The following is a 23590-nucleotide window of genomic DNA, read 5'->3' as shown; positions in this document are numbered from 1 at the left end:
TGGGCTCATTTTGCTGTCTAATTAGTTACATCCAGGACATTGTTCAGATATTGTGACTGATAGCTCGCAATTTAAACTGTAGCAGTGGGATGGATTTCTAATATGCTATATTGCTGGTCTTTGATAGGAAGCTGGATTTGTATCATGATTTTAAGTTACATGTGTAGCTGCATTATAATTTGCTTTACTATTTTATTCGGTTACTATTTTCGTAGATTTTTTCTTCCTTTTCTTGCCTTTTTTTTTTTTATTAAAGTGGGGGTTGGTAATCCTTTTTCACCTGTTACTTTGATGTTCGGGATGCTTTTAAATGTGATTCAGGTTATGTGTTGCTGTTAGGTTCCTTAGAGTCTATATGGCTCTCTTTAACTTTGGTGTTTTCTGGTTGGGGATATCTATATATGATTGGGAGGGGTATCAGGGGTGGCTTGGGGTTTGTTAGTTCTTGTTGACGTTGGATCCATACTTCTGTAGGTGGGGGTGGGGGAGGGTTTTTGATCTTTATAAGTACAGTTTTTTTTTTTTTATTTGGTCTTTTGTTGTCTTCTCCTTTTCATTGCAATGCCGTCTGAGAGGGGTGACCAGTTGTCTGTTTCCTCGTGGAATATCAATGGTCTAAATAATCCGCTCAAAAGGCAAACGATTTTTAATTGTTTGAAAGATATGCATAGTGATGTACATTTTCTCCAAGAGACCCATTTACTGTTAGAGGATGCTAATATGCTGCGCAAAGGTTGGATTGGGGAATTTTTTGTCTCTTGCTATTCATCCAGGAGTAGGGGGGTTGCTATTTTGATTCGGAAGAACTCCCCGATTAAGGTTTTGAAATCTCGCACTGATAAAGAGGGTAGGGTCATCGTGCTCTTGGTGGAAGTTCAGGGAGTACAGTATATTCTTTGCAATGTTTATGCCCCTTCAGTGGATGATGGCACATTTTTTGGGACGGTGGCTCAAATGCTACAGGATTTTGCTTGTCAGAATGTTATTATGGGAGGCGACTTTAATTTGGTTATTGATAATGTCAAGGATCGCAGTGGGCCGCATATTGCTATCAGAAGAGACCCGACTTTTTGTTCCTTTAACTCACTTATTTCTGAATTTGCATTAGAAGACTGTTGGAGATTGCTTCATGGGGATTTGAGAGAATATACATTTTATTCTAGTTCTCATGGCTCACATTCTCGTATAGATATGTTTTTCTCGGCTGGTTCAGCAACCCTGAATTTGAAAAGCTGTGAGATTGGTTGTATTGCTGTCACTGACCATGCACCAGTGTTTATGAACCTAGATTTGCAGTTCAGTACTCCTAGATCGTTTTGTTGGAGAATGAACACCTCAATTCTTCGAGATGAAAAGATTGTGGAGAAAATCAGATCTGAGGCTGATCATTTTGTTGTGGAAAACAGGACAGATGGTATGGCTGTTGGGACAGTATGGGAGGCATTTAAATGTACAATGCGGGGCTTAATTCTAGGTTTGTCCAGTAGCAGGAAGAAATGTATGGTGGACATAAGTATGGATTTGGAACAAAGTATTAAGCAACTTTCACTGGAGATGATTAATGACTCTGGGAACATGGGAAAAAAGAGAAGATTAAGGGGACTACAGAGAGAATTGAATGAAACTTTGAAAATAAGGTCTGAGAAGGATTTGTTTAAATTGAAATGTTCGTATTTTGAATATGGTGAAAAGTGTGATCGCTGGCTTGCCTATAGATTAAGACAACAGCAATCAGAAAGATCTATCACTTCTATTATTAGAGAGAATGGTCAGGTGACTTGTGACCCGAAATTGATTAATGAGACTTTTAGGGAGTATTATATGAAACTCTATCAAAGTGAGTTGGGTGTCAATGGATTGAATGGTTCCTTTTTTGATGGATTGGAGATACCTGGAGTGAATGATTTGGAGAATGCAATGCTGAGTGAGGCTTTGACTGTGGATGAATTGAAAACTGCGATTGGGAAGTTGAACTCGGGCAAGTCTCCGGGTCCGGATGGTCTGCCTGCTGAATTTTACAAAATCTTACCTGATTCAGTGGTAGAACTTATGCGGGATATGTTCATAGAATCCAGGGTGGGAGGTTTGCTTCCTGCTTCTACTAGTCATGCCATTATATCGGTTTTTCTGAAAAAGGGTAAAGATGGTTGTTTGACTTCGAATTACCGTCCGATCAGTTTGATTAATACTGATAATAAGATCCTTGCGAAACTATTGGCCCTTCGTTTGCAGAATCTTCTTGTGGAGTTAGTGCACACTAATCAATCGGGCTTTGTTCATGGCCGGAGGACATCTAGTAATATTAGGAACTTATTGTTGTTGATGATACATGCACAGGATATGGATGATGATGTTGCGGTGCTTTCCTTGGACGCGGAGAAAGCGTTTGATCGTGTTGATTGGAACTATCTTTTTTCAGTATTGCGTGCTATGAATTTGGGAGAGGAGTTTATTTCATGGATCGTCTTGCTTTATGCTTGTCCGACTGCCGCTGTCAGAACTAATGGGCAATTGTCAGATTCCTTTGTGCTACGGAGGGGTACGAGACAGGGATGTCCTTTATCCCCCCTGATATTTGTTTTGGCCATGGAACCATTAGCGATTGCCTTAAGGAGTGACGTTGGGATACAGGGTCTGAGTTTTCATGGTGCTGACCAAAAGTTGTGGTTTTATGCGGATGACCTACTTTTGTTGTTACGGAATTTAACAGTGTCCCTTCCGGCCTTGCTGAATGTTTTGGAAAGATTTCATGCGGTGGCTGGATTTAAGGTTAACTGGTCTAAATCTGAGGTGTTGCCAATTTCAGGATATTGTGACAAGAACTTGATTACTGGGATTGGGTTTCGATGGTGTGAAAGGAAACTGAAATACTTGGGTATATGGCTAACCCCACTGGTGGATGAGATGGTTGTGGTAAACATGAATGAGGTATGTACTGATTTGAAAATGAGCATCCTGAGGTGGTCTTTGCTTTATTTGTCCCTATGGGGTAAGGTGAACGCTATCAAAATGAATGCAGCTCCAAAGGTTAATTTTGTTCTAGGTATGCTTCCGATGAAAATTGGTCAACATTACTGGAAAAAAATTGATGGTTTGTTGCAGTCATTCCTGTGGGATAATAAGCCGCCTAGGCTTAAATTGTGGAAACTTCAGTTGCCAGTAGAAAAAGGTGGTCTGGGTGTACCGAACTTCAGGGCATATCATTTAGCCTTTTCAAGTCATTTTATTGTGCCTTTTTTGATGGATTTGCCTGATAAATGGGTAATTGCAGAGGCAAGTATGTTGGGTCCGCTCCCTCCAAGGGCTATTCTCACAGCGAGAAACAAGTCATGTAATAAATCGCCTTTGACGGTTTTTCTGAGAGAGACGTGGAGACAGGTTCATGAATTGTTGGGCTCGGTTGCTTCAAAGACCATTCACTCATCCATTTGGTTGAACCCATTGATTGCTATCGGGGGAAGGTCTTTATTCTGGCCGGATTGGTTTCTAGGCGGGGTGCTTTGGATTGATGATGTTCTGGTGGAGGGAGGGTGGATTGGGGAACGTGAGTTACGAGCAAAGTTTCACATTGATAATTTCAGAACTGAAGACTTCAGGAAATTGAAAAGATGTATCGGTGATGTGGCAGAGCTAGGAAGTTCAATGGTGAATCTCTATCTTATGGAGAGGGAGCCAGGTGGTTGTTCCATTGCTAGCAGGATATATAATTGTATTGGGTCTGCTTATAAGGAAAATTCAAATTTGAGAGATGAATGGGGAAGGAGGTTAGGGTGTGAGATTTCGCCTGAAATGTGGTTGGATATGTGTGCGAATGTTAAACTCTGTGCAATTGATATGGTGGAACGGTCAAGACAGATAAAGATCCTCAACAGAGTGTTTTGGAGCCCGGAGCGAATGTTTAAGAGGGGGCTGATGGACTCGGATGAATGCTGGTGTTGTGGGAATGAACAGGGAAGTCTGGAACATCTGTTGTGGGAATGTGTGCGTGTACGGGGATTTTGGCATGATGTTTGTGGTGCCTGTCTGCGTGTTTTGAATTTGGATGTTGAATTGGATTTTATGACAATGATTTTGGGAGGTGGAGATTTGGTGGATGATCTCTCTGTGTCACGGAAAAAGTTTTTACTCCGTGGAGCTTGTCTGGGTAAAAAGTTGGTCCTCAGGGGCTGGAAATCGCGGAATGCGCCTTCTCTTGATGATTGGGTGGAGGGCATGTCTGCCCTTGCATCCATGGAAAGGGTGGTTTACAAGAGGCAAGGGAAGTTGAGGTTGTACGGAAAGGTGTGGGATGACTTTCTGGGTATTTACTGATTTATTGCAAGTTATGTACATATAATATTCTGTTATTCTGTGTATTTTTGCTGAGTATTTATTGTTCCGATTGTTTGATTGATTATATATGTGTAAATTTTATAAATAAACAAATAAAAAAATTTAAAAAAAGAAAAGGCGGAAAGGTTCCCATGGGATGGGAGGCTATGGCCAAGTGGATAAAGAAGGATGTATAGCTCGCTCTTGTGTATATTCATAACCCTTATAGTCAACTGAGATTCTCAATTATTACATACCATACCTACAAATGAAGCTAGCACATGGGAGTAGAGGGGGCACTTGCCCCCGTTCTCCTAGAACCACGGGGGCAGGAGTCTCATTTTACCCCGTGTAGATTTTGCAACCATTAACCGAGAAAAAAAAATCTGAATTCAGTGAGATGCTCTTGTAAATCACTCCGGGCTGGCAGGGCTTCTGGCTCCCCTCCTGTTGGGCTCAGGCTCAGTGAAGCCCTGGCTAGCATACATCTTGCAAAATGAGCACGTTCTGCTGAACACAAAGTGGGAAGTCTGCCCCAATGTCACCTCAGCCTTCAATGGGGGCACGGTGGGACAGGTCGAAGCTGTTTGCTAGCGTAGGGGGCTAGGGAATTCTAAAGTGCAATGCTGCAAAGACAGCTCAGCAGGTTCGGCGACTGTTGTGGAGATTTGATATGTTTAGACATGCCTGTAAATTATGTGGGTTTTTTCAAAATCCTGTTGCTAAACGTGCTGTAAAATGTGTTGTTTGGACCTAGAGGCGGAAACGGCTCCCTCGATTCTTGGTATGGGAATGTCTTCCCAGTCACGCAAATTCAAATTTAGTTCTGCCCCGTAGCAAAAATCGAACGTTTGCACCCAGGCATACCTTACCCACTCGCTCTCTCTCTCTCTCTCTCCCCCTCCCGCCTGTAATTTTCCGACCAGTGAGCACCCCACCCCCAGATTGCCTGACCCCACCACACCCCCATTCAGGTCTCCGTCGGTTCGCTCCAGGCCTGCACCTGCCACGCCCGCGCAGTGTAATTTCCACTCCGGCCTCCGCCGCCCCTTCCTGCGGAATCTCGTTTCTAAGGATCGCTGATACTGCTCTGGGCCGCGCCTTGTGCCAACGCTGAACAGCAGATCCCAGTGATAAGCAGCCTGTGTTTGCAGCATCTAAACTGTTTGCTTCTAGGTTACAGGTGCTCTGCACACCAAGAATCACGCGCCCCTCCCTTCTCTGCATGCAGTGGCACAGCACACCTGGGGATTGGCTGTATGTGGAGGATAGGCAGTCTTTCTTGCCTGGCACTGCCCAGCACACCAAGGGAACTCAACTGCCTTCTCAATGCATGGAAGGTCCTCTGAGGCACGGTGTCACGGTCCTTGTAACCTATCGTGTACAATAAGAATAGCACGTGTCCTTTTTTTAGAGGACATCGTTTCTGCTTTCTTAAGTATTAGCTGGTCTGATCTCCCACCTCAATGATTCTCATTTTCTTGACCTGAGTAGGGCCTGCTTGAAGCTGAACTCGTAACCTGTAGGTTACACACACAGCTCTTTACTTATTTATTTTATTTTATTTTATTTGCATTTGCATTTGTAAAGCTCTCACACAGCCTGCGGGCATCGAGGCGCTGTTACAGGAATTGTTTGTTTTAGTTGCGTAGTTGTTTTCTTTTGTTGTCTTAGTTGCGCATTCTTGCTCTGCTGTGGGCTCCCAACCCACCAAGCTATATTCCAGAATTGGAAGTCCTGTCCAATTGTCAATTTTACATGCGCTTACAGTATTTAGAATAGGAGGGAGCACTCAAGAATGGGGCGCTCGCCTTCAATTCACCATAAACTGGCAATATCTTGCCAGGCAAGCAGTGAGGAAACAGATTTGAGAGAAAAAGCAGATCATTCTGCGGCAAAGTGATGAGGTGCACAGAAACATAGGGTGCAACACGGCAACCAGAAAAGAAGGTAAACATACCTTGCAAAATATAGGGCAGGGGCTTCCATTTGTCCTTATTTGGTCACAATTTCCCAACCCTTAACCATGTCTGGAAAAGCTATAAGCAAATATTGTGTTTGTTATTATGGGAATAAGCAGAGGGGCAGCATTACATGTTTAACAATCACCGCGTGCCATAGGTGGTGGTTTGCCAAATGTGGCTCCCCCTATCTTTTGTACTCCTACACACAGCAGCCTTTTTGCAGCACATATTGTATTGACAGGAGGTGTAAGATTGGCAGTTTGCAAGAAAGAGGCCGTTTGTGAGGCTACAAGAGTTGTCATTATTTGCACCTTTTGAATCAATTTAATAGGAAAAGTCCCAGATGTCCCTGGCTTGACGTAAGTGTTTGTTTTGCTCTACTTTTTTGGTTGAATATGCAGGTCTGTTTAATATTATTGATATGATATGGCATTTATAACGCACCTGTACACAAGTGTTTCTAGGTGCGACAAGACAAGGAGGGGGAAACAAAAGGGAGGACAAAACAACGATCTTACTAGGCCTTGTTTCATTCAGATTGAGCAAGAGCAGGCAAGGGCGAGGGGAGAAATGATTAGGGTAGGGGGAGGATGGAGAAGTGTGGGACAAAGGAGAAAAACAAGAGTGCAGCCAACGCGGGCAAGTGCGGGTACTCATAAGTGCATCCAACAGGTGGCAAATAAATGCCAGAGAGGGGACTGGTGGGTTACAGATTCAGACCACAAGTACAGGGGAGCCAAGGGGCAGTGCAGGATTGCAGCTGGACAGGCAGGGACTTGGGCCGGAATTCAGAAGATGACCAGGTGACCGGTGCATGGAAGAGGCAGGGGATCAGCAAGGGAGAGGAAGAGAGAAGGCAGAAGCAAAGAGAAAGGTATTGAGTTGCTTCTGGAACCGGAGATGGTTCTGCTCAAGGTTCAGAGAGGCAGGGAGGCTGTTCCAGAGGGTGGCCCCAACAGAATGATAATCACCAATATTAGCTTTATTTGTCATTATCAGTTTGAATGAGGAAAATATTCTACCTCTAGCAACCACTCACACACCCCACTCACCAACATCCCTCACACTCACCAATTCCCAGTGCTCAAGTGAAGGGTACACGCGGGTGAACAGGGTCCCCCCACTTTTTGCAAAGGGCGCCTTGATATGATCATTTCTGGTGATGCCTTATTCGATTGGTATGTTACTGAGTCCCCCCTTTTAAAATGTATTTATTATTTATTTACAGTATTGCACAGTTAACAGAAGTAAAATTTTAATACTACACAGTTCCATAACACAAATCAACACATGTATATCATCTATATCCGGAGGCAATGCAGTACTGCTGAGAACCCTTAACACAACATTGTGTGCACGAATCACCAATCTAGAATAGCCAGAACCTGGCTGATCTTTTTCCATAAAATAGTGAAATGTGCAATACATGCTTCCTGGTAACCACTCATGAAGGTAGTAGATAGTTCTTCACTCGTGTCATTCCCATCAATGCCTGCTGAACGCAGTGCCAAGAGACAGAGCTTCAAGAGAGTTGTGCATTCGGTCAGAAGATGCTTAGCGGTTTCCAGCTGCATCTTGCCACTCAGGCGACAATATCTGGCATGCCTAAGAATGTTTCTCCAGGCTCCGAGTATCTCAAATGACTTAACCACATTAAATTAAATTTTGAGATAATCCCAGATCAGGGTATTAGCCAGGAAGTGGTGGATATAAATTGGGAAGTCTCAGCGTAACTGAATATACTCGATAAATTCACCAGCATTGCTTTTAGTCGCCACATTCACTTTTAGGTGTTCTTTAATCTATGTGTGTAGGATTTTCTTCATGATGTTCCTATACTGACTGAGAGACATTGCTAATACGTTTTCTGGAGCCATGCCAAGCCACCTGCCAGCCATGTGAAGTGGGAAAATGGAACAACACCCATTCCCCATTCTCATCCAGAGCCTGGCCTAGAGGATCACAGCCCAAGCACCCCCCGCAAGATGAGTTTGACCAATTCACTTCATTACCTGACAACATGGTACCATGTGTCCACGGTCCCCACAAACGAGGAGCATGCCCAATAGCAGGCCCTGCTCAAGCCGACGTCTGCGACATGGACCAGCTCGACTAATGCAACAACCACAAAAACCCAACATCGTTAGAGATGTCATGACGACATAGCCAACTGACAAGAACACACGTGCCACCAAGCACACTGTTCACTCACACACCAACCCACACGAAGAACATACTCAGTGCTATGACGTAGCAGACTGGCACACCCCCGGATGTGCATCGTTGTTAATTTTCACATAGGCCTCCTACCGCACCGCAGAAACGCAAGATATCTGAAGAGCTCGTGTATACGCTTGCCGATGCTTTGCCACCCCATCCCCATAGAGACGCCATCATATATGCCTGCTGCTGCTTGTGACACTCTGTCATCCTGCGACACCCACATTATGGATCATGTACCACCACCCAGAAGCTAGGCCCGAGTAGGCCGCAAGCAAGAGTCGCCAGGCAGGACCCTCTCAGACAAAATCCTCCGGCGAAAAGCAAAGCGCTGATCATGCAGAACGAGCCCTAACGAGAGCTCACCGCCAAGGCCGCGTTGTTGCAACCCACATGTCGGGCTTTCAGTGCCAAGGTTACACCTGCCACCGCCAAGCGCCCCTCAGAGCCGAAATACAATTCAAATGCTCATAATTCTGCTCCAGCTACGGTCTCTCCACACATGACCAAGCCGATCTGACAAAATGCCAAGCTCAAGAGACAGAAAGTTGCCGGGATCCCACATCTGGGACACAGGTTGCAACAACGAAGCGACAAGTTGGACACCTACACCGATGGGAAAGGCGTGAACATCAGCCACTAGCAAGACCTGTCCATTGTCCACTATTAACACATAGTTACACATTGTTGCCACCATCAGGTACATCGCAAGATGGGAACGGCGATGGTCCCAGGCTTGGGGGCTCGCGAGGGAACCAATCAGAATACAAGGGGCACCTCACTGATGCCATTTCAGCTAGCCAATCACCAAGGGTCCCCTTGTAACTAATTTGTTGTAGCAACTTTTAGGAACAACCCAAGTGTACCACCTGACCTGTCCTTATCCACTAACATCCCTTCCTATAGGTAGCCATACTAACCCTACCACTCGGGGAGCCAACCCGAAGTGGCGATAGGTTTTGTGATGATTTTTCCCAGGTGACGTGAGTAGCGCGTCATACTATGGTAAAAAGGGCCTGCAAGCTCACTAACGACGAGAGCGTCTCCCCGGATGCATACGGGCTGAGAACAATCCCTGCCGTTATCCTAATAAACAGCAGTAATTACTTTGCTCTTGTGTGTGCCTCATACTCCTTTTGGGACGCGGGAGGAGTTGGGGCCTCCCGAGCCCCGGAGGTCCGCGGACGGCTCTGCCGGCCCCCGGGAAATCACCCCGACAAGTTGGAGGCACTGCTGAGATCTGTTTGAGGTCTACCTAACCTGAGGGCATCACTACCAGGCCTCTTGCAACGAGGCAGCCTGGCAGAGCGGCCCCCCTCTGCCGTTGCCCCCTTTTGAGGACTACAGGACCATTGCGGAACTGCGAGAAGACCGGACAGCGCAATCTGGACATTGGCCATCGGGAGCCGACTTGAAAAGTATCCCGCCTGCGGTTGGCGAGTGTCCAGACGTGGTCCAGACAAGGGGAGGTGGCGAGCCGCTCTGGAGGGGTGCCCGCAGTCGAGTGGCCCCGGCTCACGAGGACTTGGTGAGTATGACACACCCAACCAGCAACGTATTGTTGTGCGGGAGGGGGGAGGATTTGTAAAGAGGGAGGTGGGTGGTTGTAGCAGTGTGTGGAAATTGATTTTGACTAATGAGCGGCGACTGAGGTGTGAGGCGTAGTGGGACGGGCACGAGGGCCGTCCCCTACAGCGCCACGGAGCGAGTTGGGTGGGGCCCTAGGCACCCACGTACGACTGTTGGAGGGCGCAGATTGGTTTGAGATCGTGGACACCTGTGTAAGAGGGGGGTGTGGCTTTCCTATGAGTTGACGTTGTAGATCAATGAATAGCTGAGGATCCCTACTAATTGAGTATTGAAGCTCGTTAAGTAGATGACGTTTTCCCGCAGGGGGTAGCAAGGTTGTTTACCAGGTGCAGAAGATAATTGGCTGGTTAAGCTCCTCTGGAGAGGGGGCGTATCACACGCAAGGTGACACAGCGTGCGCAGTGCGATTATAAAAGTTTTATTGTTGATTACCTTGCTCCGGATGAGGCGAGAAGACAGCTGTGTGGTCCATGGGGGATAAAAGTGTGAGAAATAGCGCGTATTAGTAAGGGTTTGGAAATTTTATGTTCTTACAGGATATTGTAGAGGTTGGTGACGTCACCCTTAAGGCTTGTATAGGACACTGCAACCATCTAGCGTCCATTTGGGGGTGAAAAAGGGGTACGGGGAAAGGCAGCCGTGCACGGAGAATGCCGACTGCACTCGAAGGAAAAGGGGGGTAGAAGCGGCCGCGCACGGAGAATGCCGGCTGCGCTCAACAAGGGGTTGCATGAGAGGATGGGTGGCTTGAACAGACAGTGGGAACGGGAGAAGGAGGAGCTGGGATGGAGGTGTGTTGAGTAAAGGAGGAGAAGGAAGGTTGGACAGCCTAGAGGCATGCCGCACAGGACACAGAGCCGCAGGGGGCTCTGCGCACCACGGCCGAAGGGGGCCATAGTAGTGAAATTGGAAAGAAAGGAATAACAAAACTATATTCGTGTAACATTAGAATTGCCTTTCCTTACAGCGGACAGTCGGAAGTCCCCAGCTTACGGGGCCAGGTAAAGGTTAACGATTGAGAAAATAGGAGTGTAAAATGGCAACGTATTATGGGTCGGGGGCAGGAGCAGGATTAGGGTTCAGAGCAAGCGCTTTAACCACACCACTCCAACACATTTGTGTGACATTGTCACCGCACAGAGAAAAGATCATAAAGTATAGTATAGAATGGACCCAAGGAACTGACAATAAAATAAGGGTACCATGGCCACCCAATGGCAGCTTCGATACATACACACAACACTATTTGCTGACATATTTGCATAATACTTACAAAGGGAAAAAGTTAGCAAACCATCTAGCAGTTTTCGATCTGTGGAAGATGTTTCAGGCAGGCACACCGGGGGCCCCAGGAGTGTACGCAGTAAAGGAGGTGAAAGAAGAGAAGATGGAAGGAGGGGATGTGGGTAAGACAAGACAGAAACAGCTCAGCACTGTAGACAGTGAGGAGGAGGCAGAAGGATCATTTGCGGTGGCAGAGGCGAAAGTTAAAAAAGAAGGGGCAGAGGACGTGCCAATGGCTAAAGTAGTGAAGAAGGAGGAAGGAGGGTTGTACCCACTAACAGAACTCAGAGAAGTGGCGCGGCAGCAATTTACGGGTGCTGAGGGATACTCCAACCCCGCGTACAGCCCCCCACCATGTGCACCCCCAGACGAGTGTCAAAAACGAATGGGGGCGGCAGGTATGGTAGATTACACCTCCACACTGGTAGCAACGGGGGGCGACACGAACGCCCTGGGAAGCTTTGCAAACATAGGGCAAGATGAGTGGATTGCGGCACAGGTACTCATGAAGCTATGGGGAACACTACCAAAGGAAGAGGAGGATACAGTGAGGAAGGCAAATAAGGAAGAGAAGGACGACACACAAAAGGACCAGGAGGTAAGTAAAGAAGGAGAAGGGTGGCTGTCACAGGAAGAGGAAGAGATACTAGAGGAAAGGTTGGCAGAATTGAGGAGCGTACGAAGCGCACTGATCAGACAGTTCGAGAAGGAAACACAGAAGAGACAGGAAGAAAAGAAGGAAAATAAACAAGAGGTGGTGAGAATGAAGGAACAGGTGGAGGGAAGGAAGAAGGAAGAAGAGCGCATACGAGCAATAGCAGGAAGAATGGAACGTGCAGAAAATAGGGAGATGAGAAGGAAAGAGGAAGAAAGGGAAGAGAATGATAGGGAAATGGGAATGTGGAAAAAGAAGATAATATCTGAAAGCGCACGAAAATATGAAGAAGGTAAGGTTATAGAAAGCATATTAAAAAGGGAAGGGAGAACATGGGGAAGAAAGGAAGAAGAGGAACGGATAATAACAAGGGTGAGTGAGGAGGTATTGGAAGAGCTCCACCGGAAACGAGCGGAAATAGGTGGCGAAGTAGTGGAGAAGAAGAAAGAGGAGCGAGGAGAAAGGAGGATGGAGAGTGGAGAAAGGAAGCACACACGCAAGGACAAGGAGGTGGCATCAACATCAACGTAGGGGGCTGAGGTTGAAGAAGGTAAGTACACAGATGAAGATTTAATAGATTTAAGAACAGTGACCGTAGGAGGGAAAAGCACAGAGTGGGGGTTGGACTTTTCAGACGGATTTTTCAGCGAGGAAGAGGACGGTTCGAACACCAGCGAGAGAGATGGCAATAGGGAAAGTTTAGACAAATTGTACATAACGCGCCCTAACTGCGAGTCACCATGGGCATGCGAGAGGAGGGGACAACAAAGCACAGGAGAAACAAAGGTGAGGGGGGCAACCAGGAAAATGCTGTGCCCACTAACACCAACACATGCACCAACACAGCACCCGCTGACACCAACCCCCGCGCACATCCCATACATTGGCAGACTTAGGGACCTCCCAGGGCGCAGGCAGGAAGAACGAGCGAACACACCAACGGTAGGACAAGAAGGTAATAAGAAGGGCAGGAAGGATGTAGGAGGTGCAAGGATAACCCCCGGTAACATTGACAGTATTGAAGAATTACCAGATGTGGAGGAAGATGATGAATATACTAACATAACCACACGTAGGAGGGCAGTGGGAGAAGAGAGGGAGTACAATTTAATGCCACTATTAGAGAGAGGAGGAGCCAGACCACAATATATCCCCTGGTAACATGCCGATAAGGAAATTATAAAATGTTGGCTTCTGTCATTGAGCGCTGGAGCTGGGAAGTGGATATATGAGATGGAAAAACAAACTGCGGGGCAAACGTTAGCGGTGGGTGACGTGAAGGGCCTCCTCATTTCCATACTGGGGGATGCTGCTGATGACATTTGGAAGAGGACGGGATTCCCAGGGGTGACAATACACGACACGGCACATGACGGGGCCCCCATTCGCCAACTGCAGGCATGCGCTATACCAGGCTTTGAGGGTCCAATATCCAGACACATCAGACATAGGAGCAATAACGTCACGCAAGATGCGTGAGAACGAAGATCCTGTTGATTAAATCCAGGAGATTCAGGAGAAGTGGCGCTTGGAAACGCGGGAACAGTGGGATAAAACGCCAGCGATTCTTTTACCACATTCTTGTACAGGGGCTCCCGGAGCAAGTGCAGCGACAATTGAAAAAGTTGGTGGGAATAGAAGCAAAAGCATGGCCAGAAATACAACTGACAATAGTGCACTACTGTAGGATGTGGCAGGAAAAGATGAAACAAAAGGAGGAAGATAGGAAGGTAGAAGAAGCGAAATTGGTCCAAAACAAGTTATCAAAATATGCCATGGAGGGAGCAATGATAACAGCACCCACCCCCACACAGGCCACAGTGACGCAAAACACAACGTACCAACAGGTATCGCCGATGCAGCAAGCACAAGCAAAGACACAGCAAATGCCTCCACCCCCACCATATACGGGAGGGGGATATATGAAAATGCGAAATGGGTACTCGAATAACTACAATGGGGGGGCTGGGCAAATGAGAGGGCGAGGATATGGCCCACCCATCCAAAAACAAGGGGGAGGATAATGGGGTTATGGTCAACCAGAACAACAGGGGTACCAAGGCAATATGGGGGGACTTCAATGGCAAGCACGGGAACCACCGACATGCGGATATGTGGATTGGTGGGACACATGTCACTCACATGCAGACTGAGACTGGCACAGACAGCTTGGGGGGAGCAAGGACAGCCAGGATCAATGGGGGAACAGCAAGTATAGCAACACCAGGGGACACAGCAACAACTGCCACCACAACAAGCACCGATGCACCAACAACAAACAACAGGCACTGCAACCACAACAGCAACAACAACCACACATGCAAACGTACACGAAAACGCACCAGCAGCCAATTGCAAACCAACAAAAGCAGGTCCAAACAGTGCAGTAGCTCACACAAATACAGGACAATGCAATAACATCCACTGACACGCCTGTAGCACAGACACAGCTAGGGAAGGTGACACTAATGGGTCACAACCCATACATAGGAAATGGCCAGTCACTGTACCCACAATAGGACAGCCCACAGATGTCTTTAATGTGTCCCATCCTATCAGTAACACCTAACCCTGCGGAGGAACCACACATACAGGTGACGATAGGTGACAAAAAATGTTCCTTCTTAGTTGACACCAGGGCCACTAGGTCATGCATAAGGGAGGGAAAGTTTCAACTTTCAGGTGAAACCGTGAACACTCAAGGATTTTCTGGGGCTCGAGGGTTGGTTCCCTTCACTGATAACATCACCTTATCTGTAGGCGATCATGATATGTCCCTCCCGTTGCTATACTCAAAACAGTCACCAGTAAACATACTAGGTAGGGACATCATGAGCCGATTGAATATGACTATCTCCTTTACTGACAAGGGGATAATATGCGCCACACCAGGCATAAACATGCTCACAGCATGACAAATACTACAGGCTTACTGTGGCACAACAGTAGCCAGAGCCGAGCCAGTAGATGGAGAACTTTTCCAATACGGGACAGACATGGCAATAGCATGGTTACCAGGGATTGAAGGGAAAATATGGAGGAGGCCAGCAACTTACCTTTTCAGGCCCAAGACACCAGCCAGTGAAAAGGAAGGGACAAGGATGTCACTGAGCATTGAGAGCATTGTAGCAATACAAGACTACATTGCAGTGCACGCCCAAGACAGGGAAGGGAGAGCATGGAGAGCAGTAATAGCACTAGCAGAGGGGTGCCAACTAACCCAGGTATCTGATGAGGAGCTCTTCTCGGATGATAAAGTTGAGGAGGTGATGGTATTCGAGATGAGTGTTAACATCTGGGCAACAGTGACATACAGAGACGTAGCACAGAAGATGGCACTGGCGCTAGAGGCACCAGCCACTAGCACTGTACCATTTTTCGAGGAGGATTTGGCAGCAGTCCCTGCATCTCTATGGACCACTAGTCCATTTGGCGTGGGCTGCATAAAGAGCATTGGGGAGGGGTGAAAATAAAGTTGAAAAAAGGAGGTATACTGCCAAGGGTAAAGCAATACCCCCTATCAAAAGAGGCAGGCAGATGAGGGGATATATGAAACAATAACAGCACTAATAAACAGAGGCATATTAGTACCATCAGAGTCTCCATGCAATACTGCTGTGTACCCTGTGCGTAAGGCTAAGGGAGGGTCTTGGCGTTTCATCCAGGATTTAAGACCCCTCAACCACAAAGTGGAAGCAGAATACCCTATAGCGGCTAACCCAGCCACTATACTATGTGGGATACCAGCAGAGGCGTCACGGTTTACCGTGATTGACCTCAAAAATGCATTTTTCTCAATACCTTTACACCCTGACTCACAAGACTTGACAAGTTTCACATACCGCAATACAAAATGGAAGCACACCAGGTTGCCCCAGGGGTATTGCACGTCACCATCTATCTTCAACAGGGTGATACAAATGGACTTGGGTAACATTGCAATGGAAAGCACGGTGCTGCAATATGTAGACGACATAATAATATGCAGCACCACAGAAGAAAAGTGCAGGAGAGACTCCATCAAAATGCTTACAGTACTAGCAGAAAAGGGGTACAAAGTAGAAAAGGAGAAGCTGCAGTACTGCTAAGAACAAGTGCTGTACATAGGTTAGCTCATTTCACAAAATAGAAGGAACATTGCACCACAAAGGGCACAGGCCATAACCAACACGCCCCAGCCACAGACAGTGAGAGAACTACGCAGTTCTTTGGCCTATGCAACTGCTGCAGGGCTTGGGTTTTTGACTATAGCTTGTACACAAGACCACTGTTTGAGGCACTAAAAGAAGCACAGAGGGGGGAGAAGAAGTTAAGGTGGACCACAGAAATGACAGAGGCATTCCAGGAACTGAACCATGCCATATCAACAGCACCAGTACTTGCTACCCCAAATTATGAAGCACAATTGTTCATCTTCTCACATTGTAGTTCAGCAGTAATGAGGGCAGTGCTGACACAAAAAAACTAGTATGGGACACAAACCAGTAGCCTTCTACAGTGGACACCTGGACCCTGTAATGTTAGGTCACTTTCCGTACGAACAGAGCCTGGCTGCCACTGCATTTGCGGTAGAAAAATCATCATCAATAACAATGGACTGTCCGACAACACTGTATGTCGAGCATGCCCTTTTCGCAATACTGAACAAACCAAAATCAACCTTGACCACTCAGAGGGCGTCAGGGTACGAAGTTATCTTGTTCAGGCCAGAGTTAACAATTGTAAGGCGCAACAACGTCAACCCAGCGAGGTTCATAGCAGAAGTAGTGGAAGATGACAAGTACTCTCATGATTGCACACAGGCCATTGACACTTACTCCAGCACAAGAAAGGTTGAGGAAAATGCCGTAGAGGGGGGAGAGATACTGTACATTGATGGGTCTTCAACAATTGACCAAGGTGATGGGATACGCAGAACAGGAGCGGCAGTGATGAGACTGACAGAGGATTTAATATATGTCCCAATGAAATGTGTTCAGTTACCCAACACTATTCTGCCCAAGCAGCAGAATTAGTGGCCCTAATTTTAGCACTCAAAGAAAGCATTGACAAGAGAGTAACCATATATTCTGATAGCGCGTACGTCACATCAACTGTACATTCTGAGTTAATAAAATGGCAGAAAAGAGGGTTCAGAAGAGCAGATGGCACACCAGTGCAACATGCCCCACTACTTGCGGAATTAATTTTAAGTAATTGAAGACCCCAAAGAGATAGCCTTGATGAAATGTCAGGCCCATACAAACGGGGGATCACCCTATTTCCAAAGATAACGAAACAGCAGACGCACATGCTAAACATGCTGCGTATTTCGGTGAGATTTGGACCCCCCCAGAAAAAGAAAGGGGGAGGGCGGGAGCAAGACAGATGTTGAAGGATGGGTACATTCACATCCCTGAAAGTCAAATTATGGAATTACAGGCAGCAACACCCTTGGCAGAGAAGGAGCTATGGGTAAAAAGGGGATGCACAATGTCCCCCACAGATGCATTATGGCGACAAAACAATACAGGCAAAATAGTGATGCCCCTGGCCCTATTGAAAACAGCCCTGGCCCAACTACACCATCCCACACACACAAGAAAAGAAGTGATTGCAGCAAGGATAAAAGAAGGGTGGTTCTGTCCCGAGCTAAACTCGCATGCTGCAAACTTCATCAGTAATTGCCTTACTTGTCAACAATTTACGGCCGGTCACCCGCTGCAAGTGATCAAAGGTGTTATACCACGGCCGGAAGGTCTCTTCCTACACTTCCACATTGACTACGTTGACATGATCAATGTATGTCAAGGATATAGATGCATGATTGTGGTAGTATGCCCATTCACAAGGTGGATTGAGGGCGGCCCATGCTCCCATGCTGACGCATTCAGAGCTGCAAAGTTCTTAGTGAGGGAAGTTTTCCCGAGGTGGGGGGATGTGAAATGTTGCAGTCTGACAATGGTCCATACTTTGCCAATGAAATGTTCCAACACATCACTGCCCTCCTTGGCATAAAGCACAAGCTTGCATGTGCGTATCACCCACAGGCGAATGGCATTTGTGAACGCCTCAATGGCCTCCTAAAAGAAGAAATAGCTAAAATTCAGCAATCTTCCAAGAAAAGATGGCTGTACTGTCTCCCCTTGGCCCTATTTGAGTTAAGAAACAGGCCAGGGTCCTTGATAACTAGTGTAGCTTTTATCTCTCAACAGCTCAAGCAGACGTGGGGCAGGTCGAAGACCATCCAGCAAGAAGAAGGAGAAAATTAACAACAGGAACAAACGACAAAGTGGACAGTAAGTGAAGGCGAAAGAGTGCTGCTGAAGAACTATAACTGCCGGTGGAATAGCCCCCGATTCACGGGCCCCCATCTGGTGGAAAAAGCAGCTCTCAGAGCAGTCAAGCTCAAAGATAAGAATGTGTGGACGCATCTGCATGACATCAAGCCCTACAAAGATCAGCCCCACCCTTGCGTCAATGACAGGGCCAACGCAGCAGCAACAGCAACAAGCGAAAACGGCAGCACAGCCCCTGACCCCTCCCAAACCCCAGATACCTCCAAGGACTCAAGTGGACAATTGCCCCTAGCTCACCCCATGGTCACGAGATCACAAAATAAGAAGAACACTGCCCCGATAAGCCCCGTCCAAACAAGCCCCGCCCCTACTGCCACCAAAATGAAGGACATTGCCTAACAAATTGAAGAATCACACCACACTTGTAGACACGTGCATGTTCTCTTTTTCTTTTTTGTCTCGCACATGCAGGTACTGCAAAAGTACTGTTTTAGTGTAAAGATAAGTTCAATAATTAAAAGCCTACGTTTGGCCCGGGGGTAAATGTTGCCCACAGATGACGATACACCTGAAGCCCTGTCACATCAATTTGTGTACACCATAAAGAGACCAAAATATTTAAAGAAAAGGAAAATACGTGTGTATTATAACACGTTCATTTTGGCCATAGAGCAATCATTTCCACATCTCCACAAGCACTTACCAGCCCTGAGAGGAGATGGGACATTAAGGTATGCGTGGGAACAGCTTTTCGCCTGGGCATTAAATGATTACTTGATAGGGAAAGCTTGAATAATAAAGACTAACAAATTAATGAGCATTTTCTAGACATTTTCAGGTGGGCATCTATATCATCAAAGGTATAAAGCTGCAGGACTGCAGCAAAGGTAAGAGAAACATGCCACTGATATTAGCTATTGTAATAAAATGTATAGGTCTATTATGTATCACTGGTCTACTTGCTGCCACTGTCTGGCAGGCACACTATGCTTCCGATGTCATGGTTGCACCACCTACTAATAAACCCCCTACCACGGCTGCGACAGGTACAGTAACAGGTGGTACAAGTAACGTTAGAGTAAAAGGGAAGAGGGTTAAACGTAGCACAGATATTGATAATAATGGGGTAGACACATATCTTACAGAGTCCGCACACATCTCAAACAACATGTGGTACCAGCACATGTCCAAAATTGGTAGAGGGACAACTAAGGACAACTGCTATGTGTGCTCGCTGATCCCATACGCTACGAGCGCATCCAGAACATTTGTGGCCACTGAAGTACCTGCAACATCAGTAGAGTGCCTGACATACCTGGCCCTGATCAAAACAAAAGGACGATTTCAAGGAAGAATGGCAATAATACAGTGGAAGACTAGGGATACATACCCGTATGAAAATAACTTCTTCAAAACACTGCCCATGTACAATCACTACTGGCAACTAACACAGGGGCTCCAGTATGTGACGGATGGACCAGAAAAAGGGGAAACAAAGGAAGTAACATTGAATTACCTACCATGTGAATGGCGTGCAAAAGAAGTTTCTGGAGTACTTGGGTTCTAGGAGAGACCACTGCTAGTAATATATGGAAATGTGTACACGAAGGAAGGGTGGACGGATGGAGTAGTGGGGAGTAATATGGTAACATTTACAAAGGCAACGATGGAGAAGAAGGATGGAGTAAATAACAAGTGCTACGACGGATGGATTAAGAGCGCAGGACTGGTGACATGGCTAGAGAAGGATGAGAATCCAGTAACAATACTCCCACTAACTGCACCTACACTTTGTTATCAACACAATGGAGAGGTTCATGTTGGAAGGAACAGCAACTGCAAAAGAATAGTAATGCTAGATGAAGAGGGTGCCGGTACAGCAGTATTAATGGATCACTATTGGGCTTGTGGAGAAAAAGCATACCATAGCTTGCCGCCATCGTGGGATGGAATATGCACTATGGTACACATAAATGTACCATCCTTAGTAGTGCCACAGAAACATGTTAACATGGGGCGCTTCCCTAAGATGGACGAAGGGAATAAGAGGAAGAAAAGATCAGTGAAAATTGGAGAAGGGCAGGGAAAAAATGACACAATAATATTGCCAAGAGCAAAAAGACAAGGAAACCACTGACGGGGAACTATCTGTGGGGAAGATTGGAAACTGCACTTAGTGACATTCCACCGGGACATAGACTATTCAGCAGAGCAGCAATGTTCTTTTAATCTATAATACATCCAGGACTGCAGGCGTATGCAAATGCGAAGTGGCTCCAGATAACAAGATGGGAGCTAATGATGACAATAAACTCAACCGTCAATGGGTTCAATGCGATAAAAGAAGAACTGAGGGCGGTACGAATGGTGGCACTCCAGAATAGATATGTGCTGGATCTCCTTACAGCAATGGAAGGAGGGGTTTGTGCAAAAATTGGAAGATCATGTTGCACATTTGTTCCTGCCAACGACGCAGATAATGGTACACTTTCTGAGGCAGTATCACAACTGGCCAAGATGCACACCAAGATGGAAGAAGAAGCAAAGGATGCGGAGAGAGATGGTAGCTGGTTTTCATACCTATGGTCATGGATGCCATCTTGGCTGTCAGATGGGCTCAAGATAATAGCTGGGAAGATAATTATTCCCATAATATTGGGAATGACAGCCCTGTTAGGTCTGAGGTTGTGGAGGGCAAGGACAGCACGCACAACTGACGAAATGATGGAAATGATTGGTATGCACACCCTAATGCCAGCAGAAGACGACAAAAACGCAGACATCATCTTGAAAGAAAGGGAGAGATTGCACAAGCAAATATTGGAAGCAGACTCACAGCCGCCATCAGTGAAGGTGGAGAACCCGAGGAACCCGAAGAATTATGTTGGGAAGTGGGTCTACTGCAAACCCGGTGGTGGATGTGTGTATATGTACTGGTCATTTGAAGACCATGTGAACCAGTATGGACACCTAGCTGGAATAACAAAGGTTTGGAGACCACGCGGAGAAAAGAGAGGAGATAATTTTGTGGTCGACAAGTCGACCAGAGGGGGGACTGAAGTGGGAAAATGGGACAACACCCTTCCCCTATTCTCATCCAGACACTGGCCTAGAGGATCACGGGCCAAGCACCCCCCGCGAGATGAGTTTGACCCATTCACTTCATTACCTGACAACATGGTACCATGTGTCTTCGGTCCCCACAAACGAGGAGCATACCCAATAGCAGGCCCTGCTCAGGCCGATGTCTGCGACATGGACCAGCTCAACTAACGCAACAACCACGAAAACCCAACATCGTTAAAGATGCCATGACAACATAGCCAACTGACAAGAACACACGTGCCACCAAACACACTGGTCACTCACACACCAACCTACATGAAGAACATACTCAGTGCTATGACATAGCGGACTGGCACACCCACGGACGTGCATCGTTGTTATTTTTCACATAGGCCTCCTACCGCACCGCAGAAATGCAAAATGCCTCAAGAGCTTGTGTATACGCTTGCCGATGCTTTGCCACCCCATCCCCATAGAGACGCCATCATATATGCCTGCTGCTGCTTGTGACTCTCTGTCATCCTGCGACACCCACATTATGGATCATGTACCAGCAACCAGAGGCTAGGCACGAGTAGGCGGCAAGCAAGAGTCCCCAGGCAGGAGCCTCTCAGACAAAATCCTCCCAAGGCGAAAAGCAAAGCGCTGATCATGCAGAACGAGCCCTAACGAGAACTCACCGCCAAAGCCGCGATGTTGCAACCCACATGTTGCGCTCTCAGTGCCAAGGTTACACCTGTCACCGCCAAGCGCCCCTCAGAGCCGAAATACAAATCAAATGCTCATAATTCTGCTCCAGCTACGGTCTCTCCACATGTGACCAAGCCGATCTGACAAAATGCCAAGCTCAAGAGACAGAAAGTTGCCGGGATCCCACATCTGGGACACAGGTTGCAACAACGAAGCGACAAGTTGGACACCTACACCGATGGGAAAGGCGTGATCATCAGCCACTAGCAAGACCTGTCCATTGTCCACTATTAACACATAGTTACACATTGTTGCCACCATCAGGTACATCGCAAGCTGGGAACGGCGATGGTCCCAGGCTTGGGGGCTCACAAGGAAACCAATCAGAATACAAGGGGCACCTCACTGACGCAATTTCAGCTAGCCAATCACGACTTTACCCCTTGTAAGCAATTTGTTGTAGCAACTTTCAGGGACAACCTAAGTGTACCACCTGACCCGTCCTTATCCATTAATATTCCTTCATATAGGTAGCCATGCTAACCCTACCACTCAGGGAGCCAACCCGAAGTGGCGATAGGTTTTGTGATGATTTTTCCCAGGTGACATGAGTAGCACGTCATACTACAGTAAAAACGGCCTGCGAGCCCACTAACGACGAGAGCGTCTCCCCAGATGCATACGGGCTGAGAACAATCCCTGCCATTATCCTAATAAACAGCAGTAATTACTTTGCTCTTGTGTGTGCCTCATACTCCTTTTGGGACGTGGGAAGAGTTGGGGCCTCCTGAGTACCCGGAGGTCTGCGGACGGCTCTGCCGGCCCCCGGGAAATCACCCCGACACATGAGCCCAATATTCCTCATACAACTTGAAAACACAAGGCTCACTCTTGTCTGCAACACTCTGTACATTAAGTTATTCAATGAATCTTCTTATGCATTAACAAGCTTCCAGGATGTAACTAGAACACAGAGATAATATCGCACAGGAATCGCCATTATGTTTAGCTTCAGGTAGATCATTTTCAAGGATGAGTGGACGGGCAATCTCAGAAGTCTCTTCAGCATCGTTGACTCAAATTTAGTCAGCTCAGATGGAGTCCCACTAGCCCAAACCACTACACCATACAGAGCAATAGGCAACATTTTTCCTATGGAATAAGTCCCACTCCTGTGAGCAAAAGAACCAATGGTATCTGACAAAGTTTTGTCTTGGTGCGTTCTAAATGTATGGCACCACGTTATTTCGAGTCCAGGTTAATACCGAAATATTTATAGTCTGAGACTACCTTGATTGCTCTCCCATCCATGTGCCAATTCATTCTTTGTACCTTCTTGTTAGTCGGACTAAAGATCATGATTTCTGTTTTCAAAATGTTCACGCTAAGTGAATTTGCTTTGGAATATGTTTTCAATAAGCTTAGCGAAGATTGTAACCCTTCAGGAGTAAGATCAAGGAGCACTAGGTCAACAGCATTGCCCATCCATTGAATAGGGATATCTCCTAGTTCAGGAGGAATAGTGGAGGGGT

This window comes from Ambystoma mexicanum, chromosome 2p (assembly GCF_040938575.1).
Source record: "Ambystoma mexicanum isolate Mex_15411 chromosome 2p, UKY_AmexF1_1, whole genome shotgun sequence".
NCBI classification, from domain to species: domain Eukaryota; kingdom Metazoa; phylum Chordata; class Amphibia; order Caudata; family Ambystomatidae; genus Ambystoma; species Ambystoma mexicanum.
Note: the sequence above shows the minus strand (reverse complement) of the source record.